The sequence below is a fragment of the Melospiza melodia genome, chromosome 1 (genome assembly GCF_035770615.1).
Source record: "Melospiza melodia melodia isolate bMelMel2 chromosome 1, bMelMel2.pri, whole genome shotgun sequence".
In the NCBI taxonomy this organism is placed as follows: domain Eukaryota; kingdom Metazoa; phylum Chordata; class Aves; order Passeriformes; family Passerellidae; genus Melospiza; species Melospiza melodia.
In genome coordinates this window covers 71037635-71047271 of record NC_086194.1, presented here as the reverse complement: position 1 = coordinate 71047271, position 9637 = coordinate 71037635, and positions in this window count along the sequence as shown.

Below are 9637 nucleotides of genomic sequence, written 5' to 3'. Positions count from 1 at the left end.
TCCTGCCTATCGTAGCTTTTCAGGAGCCAGCCGGTCACTCCCAGCCATAGGCCCCCAGACACAAACCTCGGCCCGTTTCCCTGGCAAACAAAAGTAAGCTGCCCCGCTTCTGGATGGCAGATTGCAGGACGCACTTGGTACTATCAAACCAGCCCGACTTGGCACTGGTGCTACCTCAGGTCTGGGAACCATCCTGCGTATTGTGGATTCTAAGGAGCCAGCCGGCCACTCCCAGCCACAGGCCCCCAAACACAAACATCGGCGCTTTTCCCTGGAAAACAAAACTCGCCTGCCAACTTTTTGATGGCAGATTGCCGGAGCCACTTGGTACTATCAAACCAGCCCAACTTGGCACTGGTGCCACCATGGGTCTGGTCACCATCCTGCCTATCGCAGCTTTTCAGGAGCCAGCCGGTCACTCCCAGCCATAGACCCCAGACACAAACCTCGGCCCGTTTCCCTGGCAAAAAAAAGTAAGCTGCCCCGCTTCTGGATGGCAGATTGCAGGAGCCACTTTGCACCATCAAACTAGCCCGACTTGGCACTGGTGCCACCTCAGGTCTGGGAACCATCCTGCGTATCGTGGATTCTAAGGAGCCAGCCGGACACTCCCAGCCAGAGGCCCTCAAACACAAACAGCGGCGCTTTTCCCTGGAAAACAAAACTCGCCTGCCAAATTTTGATGGCAGATTGCCGGAGCAACTTGGTACTATCAAACCAGCCCAACTTGGCACTGGTGCCACCATGGGTCTGGTCACCATCCTGCCTATCGTAGATTTTCAGGACCTAGCCGGTCACTCCCAGCCATAGGCCCCCACACACAAACCTCGGCCCGTTTCCGTGGCAAACAAAACTAAGCGGCGCCGCTTGTGGATGGCAGATTGCAGGACGCACTTGGTACTATCAAACCAGCCCGACTTGGCACTGGTGCCACCTCTGGTCTGGGAACCATCCTGCGTATCGTGGATTCCAATTAGCAAGCTGGCCACTCCCAGCCACAGGCCCCCAAACACAAACAACGGCGCTTTTCCCTGGAAAACAAAACTCGCCTGCCAACATTTTGATGGCAGATTGCAGGAGCCACTTGGTACTATCAAATCAGCCCAACATGGCACTGGTGCCACCATGGGTCTTGGAACCATCCTGCCTATCGTAGCTGTTCAGGCGCCAGCCGGTCACTCCCAGCCATAGGCCCCCAGAGAAAAACCTCGGCCCTTTTCCCTGGAAAACAAAAGTAAGCTGCCCCGCTTCTGGATGGCAGATTGCAGGAGCCACTTTGCACCATCAAACTGGCCCGACTTGTCACTGGTGCCACCTCAGGTCTGGGAACCATCCGGCGTATCGTGGATTCCAATTAGAAGCTGCCCACTCCCAGCCACAGGCCCCCAAACACAAACAACGGCGCTTTTCCCTGGAAAACAAAACTCGCCTGCCAACATTTTGATGGCAGATTGCAGGAGCCACTTGGTACTATCAAACCAGCCCAACTTGGCACTGGTGCCACCATGGGTCTGGTCACCATCCTGCCTATCGTAGCTTTTCAGGACCTAGACGGTCACTCCCAGCCATAGGCCCCCAGACACAAAGCTCTGCCCGTTTCCCTGGCAAACAAAAGTAAGCTGTCCCGCTTCTGGATGGCAGATTGCAGGATCCACTTGGTAGTATCAAACCAGCCCGACTTGGCACTGGTGCCACCTCTGGTCTGGGAACCATCCTGCGTATCGTGGATTCTAAGCAGCCAGCCGGCCACTCCCAGCCACAGGCCCCCAAACACAAACAACGGCGCTTTTCCCTGGAAAACAAAACTCGCCTGCCAACTTTTTGATGGCAGATTGCAGGAGCCACTTGGTACTATCAAACCAGCCCAACTTGGCACTGGTGCCACCATGGGTCTGGTCACCATCCTGCCTATCGTAGCTTTTCAGGAGCCAGCCGGTCACTCCCAGCCATAGGCCCCCAGACACAAACCTCGGCCCGTTTCCCTGGCAAACAAAAGTAAGCTGCCCCGCTTCTGGATGGCAGATTGCAGGAGCCACTTTGCACCATCAAACTAGCCCGACTTGGCACTGGTGCCACCTCAGGTCTGGGAACCATGCTGCGTATCGTGGATTCTAATTAGCCAGCCGGTCAGTCCCTGCCATAGGCCCCCAAACACAAACAACGGCGCTATTCGCTGGAAAACAAAACTCGCCTGCCAACATTTTGATGGCAGATTGCCGGAGCCACTTGGTACTATCAAACCAGCCCAACTTGGCACTGGTGCCACCATGGGTCTGGTCACCATCCTGCCTATCGTAGCTTTTCAGGAGCCAGCCGGTCACTCCCAGCCATAGGCCCCCAGACACAAACCTCGGCCCGTTTCCCTGGCAAACAAAAGTAAGCTGCCCCGCTTCTGGATGGCAGATTGCAGTACGCACTTGGTACTATCAAACCAGCCCGACTTGGCACTGGTGCCACCTTGGGTCTGGGAACCATCCTGCGTATCGTAGATTCTAAGGAGCCAGCCGGCCACTCCCAGCCACAGGCCCCCAAACAAAAACAACGGCGCTTTTCCCTGGAAAACAAAACTCGCCTGCCAACTTTTTGATGGCAGATTGCAGGAGCCACTTGGTACTATCAAACCAGCCCAACTTGGCACTGGTGCCACCATGGGTCTGGTCACCATCCTGCCTATCGTAGCTTTTCAGGACCTAGACGGTCACTCCCAGTCATAGGCCCCCAGACACAAAGCTCTGCCCGTTTCCCTGGCAAACAAAAGTAAGCTGTCCCGCTTCTGGATGGCAGACTGCAGGATCCACTTGGTAGTATCAAACCAGCCCGACTTGGCACTGGTGCCACCTCTGGTCTGGGAAACATCCTGCGTATCGTGGATTCTAAGCAGCCAGCCGGCCACTCCCAGCCACAGGCCCCCAAACAAAAACAACGGCGCTTTTCCCTGGAAAACAAAACTCGCCTGCCAACTTTTTGATGGCAGATTGCAGGAGCCACTTGGTACTATCAAACCAGCCCAACTTGGCACTGGTGCCACCATGGGTCTGGTCACCATCCTGCCTATCGTAGCTTTTCAGGAGCCAGCCGGTCACTCCCAGCCATAGGCCCCCACACACAAACCTCGGCCCGTTTCCCTGGCAAACAAAAGTAAGCTGCCCCGCTTCTGGATGGCAGATTGCAGGAGCCACTTTGCACCATCAAACTAGCCCGACTTGGCACTCGTGCCACCTCAGGTCTGGGAACCATGCTGCGTATCGTGGATTCTAATTAGCCAGCCGGTCACTCCCTGCCATAGGCCCCCAAACACAAACAAGGGCGCTATTCGCTGGAAAACAAAACTCGCCTGCCAAGTTTTTGATGGCAGATTGCAGGAGCCACTTGGTACTATCAAACCAGCCCAACTTGGCACTGGTGCCACCATGGGTCTGGTAACCATCCTGCCTATCGTAGCTTTTCAGGAGCCAGCCGGTCACTCCCAGCCATAGGCCCCCAGACACAAACCTCGGCCCGTTTCCCTGGCAAACAAAAGTAAGCTGCCCCGCTTCTGGATGGCAGATTGCAGTACGCACTTGGTACTATCAAACCAGCCCGACTTGGCACTGGTGCCACCTCTGGTCTGGGAACCATCCTGCGTATCGTGGATTCTAAGCAGCCAGCCGGCCACTCCCAGCCACAGGCCCCCAAACAAAAACAACGGCGCTTTTCCCTGGAAAACAAAACTCGCCTGCCAACTTTTTGATGGCAGATTGCAGGAGCCACTTGGTACTATCAAACCAGCCCAACTTGGCACTGGTGCCGCCATGGGTCTGGTCACCATCCTGCCTATCGTAGCTTTTCAGGAGCCAGCCGGTCACTCCCAGCCATAGGCCCCCAGACACAAACCTCGGCCCGTTTCCCTGGCAAACAAAAGTAAGCTGCCCCGCTTCTGGATGGCAGATTGCAGGAGCCACTTTGCACCATCAAACTAGCCCGACTTGGCACTGGTGCCACCTCAGGTTTGGGAACCAGGCTGCGTATCATGGATTCTAATTAGCCAGCCGGTCACTCCCTGCCATAGGCCCCCAAACACAAACAAGGTCGCTATTCACTGGAAAACAAAACTCGCCTGCCAAATTTTGATGGCAGATTGCCGGAGCCACTTGGTACTATCAAACCAGCCCAACTTGACACTGGTGCCACCATGGGTCTGGTCACCATCCTGCCTATCGTAGCTTTTCAGGAGCCAGCCGGTCACTCCCAGCCATAGGCCCCCAGACACAAACCTCGGCCCGTTTCCCGGGCAAACAAAAGTAAGCTGCCCCGCTTCTGGATGGCAGATTGCAGTACGCACTTGGTACTATCAAACCAGCCCGACTTGGCACTGGTGCCACCTCTGGTCTGGGAACCATCCTGCGTATCGTGGATTCTAAGGAGCCAGCCGGCCACTCCCAGCCACAGGCCCCCAAACAAAAACAACGGCGCTTTTCCCTGGAAAACAAAACTCGCCTGCCAACTTCTTGATGGCAGATTGCAGGAGCCACTTGGTACTATCAAACCAGCCCAACTTGGCACTGGTGCCACCATGGGTCTGGTCACCATCCTGCCTATCGTAGCTTTTCAGGATCTAGACGGTCACTCCCAGCAATAGGCCCCGTGACACAAAGCTCAGCCGGTTTCCCTGACAAAAAAAAGTAAGCTGTCCCGCTTCTGGATGGCAGATTGCAGGATCCACTAGGTAGTATCAAACCAGCCCGACTTGGCACTGGTGCGACCTCTGGTCTGGGAACCATCCTGCGTATCGTGGATTCTAAGCATCCAGCCGGCCACTCCCAGCCACAGGCCCCCAAACAAAAACAACGGCGCTTTTCCCTGGAAAACAAAACTCGCCTGCCAACATTTTGATGGCAGATTGCAGGAACCACTTGTTACTATCAAACCAGCCCAACTTGGCACTGGTGCCACCATGGGTCTGGTCACCATCCTGCCTATCGTAGCTTTTCAGGAGCCAGCCGGTCACTCCCTGCCATAGGCCCCGAGACACAAACCTCGGCCCGTTTCCCTGGCAAACAAAAGTAAGCTGCCCCGCTTCTGGATGGCAGATTGCAGGAGCCACTTGGTACTATCAAACCAGCCCGACTTGGCACTGGTGCCACCTCTGGTCTGGGAACCATCCTGCGTATCGTGGATTTTATGGAGCCAGCCGGGCATTCCCAGCCATAGGCCCCCGAACACAAACAACGGTCCGTTTCCCTGGCAAACAAAAGTAAGCTGCCCCGCTTCTGGATGGCAGATTGCAGCAGCCACTTGGTAGTATCAAACCAGCCCAACTTGGCACTGGTGGCACCTCTTGTCTGGGAACCATGCTGCGTATCGTGGTTTCTAAGGAGCCAGCCGGCCACTCCCAACCATAGACCCCCAGACACAAACCTCGGCCCGTTTCCCTGGAAAACAAAAGTAAGCTACTCCGATTCTGGATGGCAGATTGCAGGAGCCACTTGGTACTATCAAATCAGCCCAACTTGGCACTGGTGCCACCATGGGTCTGGTAAACATCCTGCCTATCGTAGCTTTTCAGGAGCCAGCCGGCCACTCTCAGCCATATGCCCCCAAAAACAAACCACGGCCCTTTTCTCTGGCAAACAAAACTCACCTGCCCCTCTTCTGGATGGCAAATTTTAGGACGCACTTTGTACTACGAAAACCGCCCGACGTGGCACTGGTGCCACCTTGTGTCAGGGAACCATCCTGCATATCGAGCTTTTTAAGGAGCCAGCCGGCCACGCCCAGCCATAAACCCCCAAAAACAAACCACGGACCATTTCTCTTGGAAACAAAAATCCGCTGCCCCGCGTCTGGATGGCAGATTGCCGGAGCCACTTTGCACCATCAAACCAGCCCGACTTGGCACTGGTGCCACCTTGGGTCTGGGAACAATCCTGCATATCGTGGATTCTAAGGAGCCAGCCGGCCACTCCCAGCCACAGGCCCCCAAACACAAACAACGGCGCTTTTCCCTGGAAAACAAAATTCGCCTGCCAGCATTTTGATGGCAGATTGCAGGAGCCACTTGGTACTATCAAATCAGCCCAACTTGGCACTGGTGCCACTATGGGTCTGGGAACCATCCTGCCTATTGTAGCATTTCAGGAGCCAGCCGGTCACTCCCAGCCATAGGCTCCCAGACACAAACCTCGGACCGTTTCCCTGGCAAACAAAATTAAGCTGCCCCGATTCTGGATGGCAGATTGCAGGAGCCACTTGGTTGTGTCAAACCAGCCCGACTTGGCACTGGTGCCACCTTGGGTCTAGGAACCATCCTGCGTATCGTGGATTCTAAGAAGCCACCCGGCCACTCTGAGCCACAGGCCCCCACACAAAAACTACGGCGCTTTTCCCTGGAAAACAAAACTCGCCTGCCAACTTTTTGATGGCAGATTGCAGGAGCCACTTGGTACTATCAAACCAGCCCAACTTGGCTCTGGTGGCACCTCTTGTCTGGGAACCATCCTGCCTATCGTAGCTTTTCAGGAGCCAGCCGGTCACTCCCAGCCATAGACCCCCAGACACAAACCTCGGCCCGTTTCCCTGGCAAACAAAAGTAAGCTGCCCCGCTTTTGGATGGCAGATTGCAGGAGCCACGTTGCACCATCAAACCAGCCCCACTTGGCACTGGTGCCACCTTGGGTCTGGGAACAAGTTGGGCTGGTTTGATAGTACCAAGTGGCTCCTGCAATCTGCCATCCAGAAGCGGGACAGCTTACTTTTGTTTCCCAGGGAAACGGGCCGAGGTATTTGTCTGGGGGCCTATGGCTGGGAGTGACCGGCTGACTACTGAAAAGCTACGATAGGCAGGATGGTTACCAGACTCATGGTGCCACCAGTGCCAAGTCGGGCTGGTTTGATAATACTAAATAGCTCCTGCAATCTGCCATCCAGACGCGGGGCAGCGGATTTTTGTTTGCTGGAGAAAAGTTCCGTGGTTTTTTTTATGGGGGTATATGACTGGACGTGGCCGGCTGGCTCCTTAAAAAGCTCTATACGCAGGATTGTTCCCTGACCCAAGGTGGCATCAGTGCCAAGTCGGGCTGTTTTCGTAGTACCAAGTGCGTCCTGCAATTTGCCATCCAGAAGCGGGGCAGCCTACTTTTGTTTGCCAGGGAAACGTGCCGAGGTATTTGTCTGGGGGCCTATGGCTGGGAGTGAGCGGCTGGCTCCTGAAAAGCTACGATAGGCAGGATGGTGACCAGACCCATGGTGGCACCAGTGCCAAGTTGGGCTGGTTTGATAGTACCAAGTGGCTCCTGCAATCTGCCATCAAGAAGTTGGCAGGCGAGTTTTGTTTTCCAGGGAAAAGCGCCGTTGATTTTATTTAGAGGCCTGTGGCTGGGAGTGGCCGCCTGTCCTCGTAGAATCTAGGTTACCCAGCATGGTTCCCAGAGCCAAGGTGGCACCAGGGCCAAGTCGGGCTGGTTTGTAAGTACCAAGTGCATCCTGCAATCTGCCATCCAAAAGCGGGGCAGCTTACTTTTGTTTGCCAGGGAAACGGGCAGAGGTTTGTGTCCGGGGGCCTATGGCAGGGAGTGACCGGCTGGCTCCTGAAAAGCTACGATAGGCAGGATGTTTACCAGTCCCATGGTGGCACCAGTGCCAAGTTGGGCTGATTTGATAGTACCAAGTGGCTCCTGCAATCTGCCATCCAGAATCGGGGTAACTTACTTTTGTTTTCCAGGGAAACGGGCCGAGGTTTGTGTCTGGGGGTCTATGGCTGGGAGTGACCGGCTGGCTCCTGAAAAGCTACGATAGGCAGGATGGTTCCCAGACCAGAGGTGGCACCAGTGCCAAGCTGGGCTGGTTTGATAGTACCAAGTGGCTCCTGCAATCTGCCATCAAAAAGTTGGCAGGCGAGTTTTGTTTTCCAGGGAAAAGCGCCGTTGTTTGTGTTTGGGGGCCTGTGGCTCAGAGAGGCCGGGTGGCTGCTTAGAATCCACGTTACGCAGGATGGTTCCCAGACCTGAGTTGGCACCAGTGCCAAGTTGGGCTGGTTTGATGGTGCAAAGTGGCTCCTGCAATCTGCCATCCAGAAGCGGGGCAGCTTACTTTTGTTTGCCAGGGAAACGGGCCGAAATATTTGTCTGGGGGCCTCTGGCTGGGGGAGGCTGGCTGGCTCCTGAAAAGCTACGATAGGCAGGATGGTGACCAGACCCATGGTGGCACCAGTGCCAAGTTGGGCTGGTTTGATAATACCAAGTGGCTCCTGCAATCTGCCATCAAAAGTTTGGCAGGCGAGTTTTGTTTTCCAGGGAAAAGCACCGTTGTGTGTGTTTTGGGGCCTGTGGCTGGGAGTGGCCAGCTTGCTAATTGGAATCCACGATACGCCGGATGGTTCCCTGACCTGAGGTGGCACCAGTGCCAAGTCGGTCTGGTTTGTTAGTACCAAGTGGTTCCTGCAATCTGCCATCCAGAAGCGGGGCAGCTGAATTTTGTTTGCCAGAGAAAAAGGCTGTTGTTTGTGTTTCGGGGCCTGTGGCTGGCAGTGCCCGGCTGGCTTCTGAAAATCCATGATACGCAGCATGGTTCCCAGACCTGAGGTGGCATCAGTGCCAAGTAGGGCTGGTTTGATAGTACCAAGTGGTTCCTGCAATCTGCCATCCAGAAGCGGGGCAGCTTACTTTTGTTTGCCAGGGAAACGGTCCGAGGTTTGTGTCTGGGGGCCTAAGCCTGGAAGTGACCGGCTGGCTCGTGAAAAGCTACGATAGGCAGGATGGTGACCAGACCCATGACGGCACCAGTGCCAAGTTGGGCTGGTTTGATAGTACCAAGTGGCTCCTGTAATCTGCCATCAAAAAGTTGGCAGGCGAGTTTTGTTTTCCAGGGAAAAGCGCCGTTGTTTGTGTTTGGGGGCCTGTGGCTGGGAGTGGCCGGCTGGCTCCTTAGAATCCACGATACTCAGCATGGTTCCCAGACCAGAGGTGGCACCAGTGCCAAGTTGGGCTGGTTTGATAGTACCAAGTGGTCCTGCAATCTGCCATCAAAAAGTTGGCAGGCAAGTTTTGTTTTCCAGGGAAAAGTGCCGTTGTTTTTGTTTGGGGGCCTATGGCTGGGAGTGGCCGGCTGGCTCCTTAGAATCCACGATACGCAGGATGGTTCCCAGACCTGAGGTGGCACCAGTGCCAAGTTGGGCTGGTTTGATAGTACCAAGTGCGTCCTGCAATCTGCCATCCAGAAGCGGGGTAGCTTACTTTTGTTTACCAGGGAAACGGGCCGAGGTTTGTGTCTCGGGGCCTATGGCTGGGAGTGACCGGCTGCCTCCTGAAAAGCTACGATAGGCAGGATGGTGACCAGACCCATGGTGGCACCAGTGCCAAGTTGGGCTCGTTTGATAGTACCAAGTGGCTCCTGCAATCTGCCATCAAAAACTTGGCAGGCGAGTTTGTTATCCAGGGAAAAGCGCCGTTGTTTGTGTTTGGGGGCCTGTGGCTGGGAGTGGCCGGCTGGCTCCTTAGAATCCATGATACGCAGGATGGTTCCCAGACCAGAGGTGGCACCAGTGCCAAGTCGGGCTGGTTTGATGGTGAAAAGTGGCTCCTGCAATCTGCCATCCAGAAGCGGGATAACTTACTTTTGTTTGCCAGGGAAACGGGCCGAGCTTTGTGTCTGGGGGCCTATG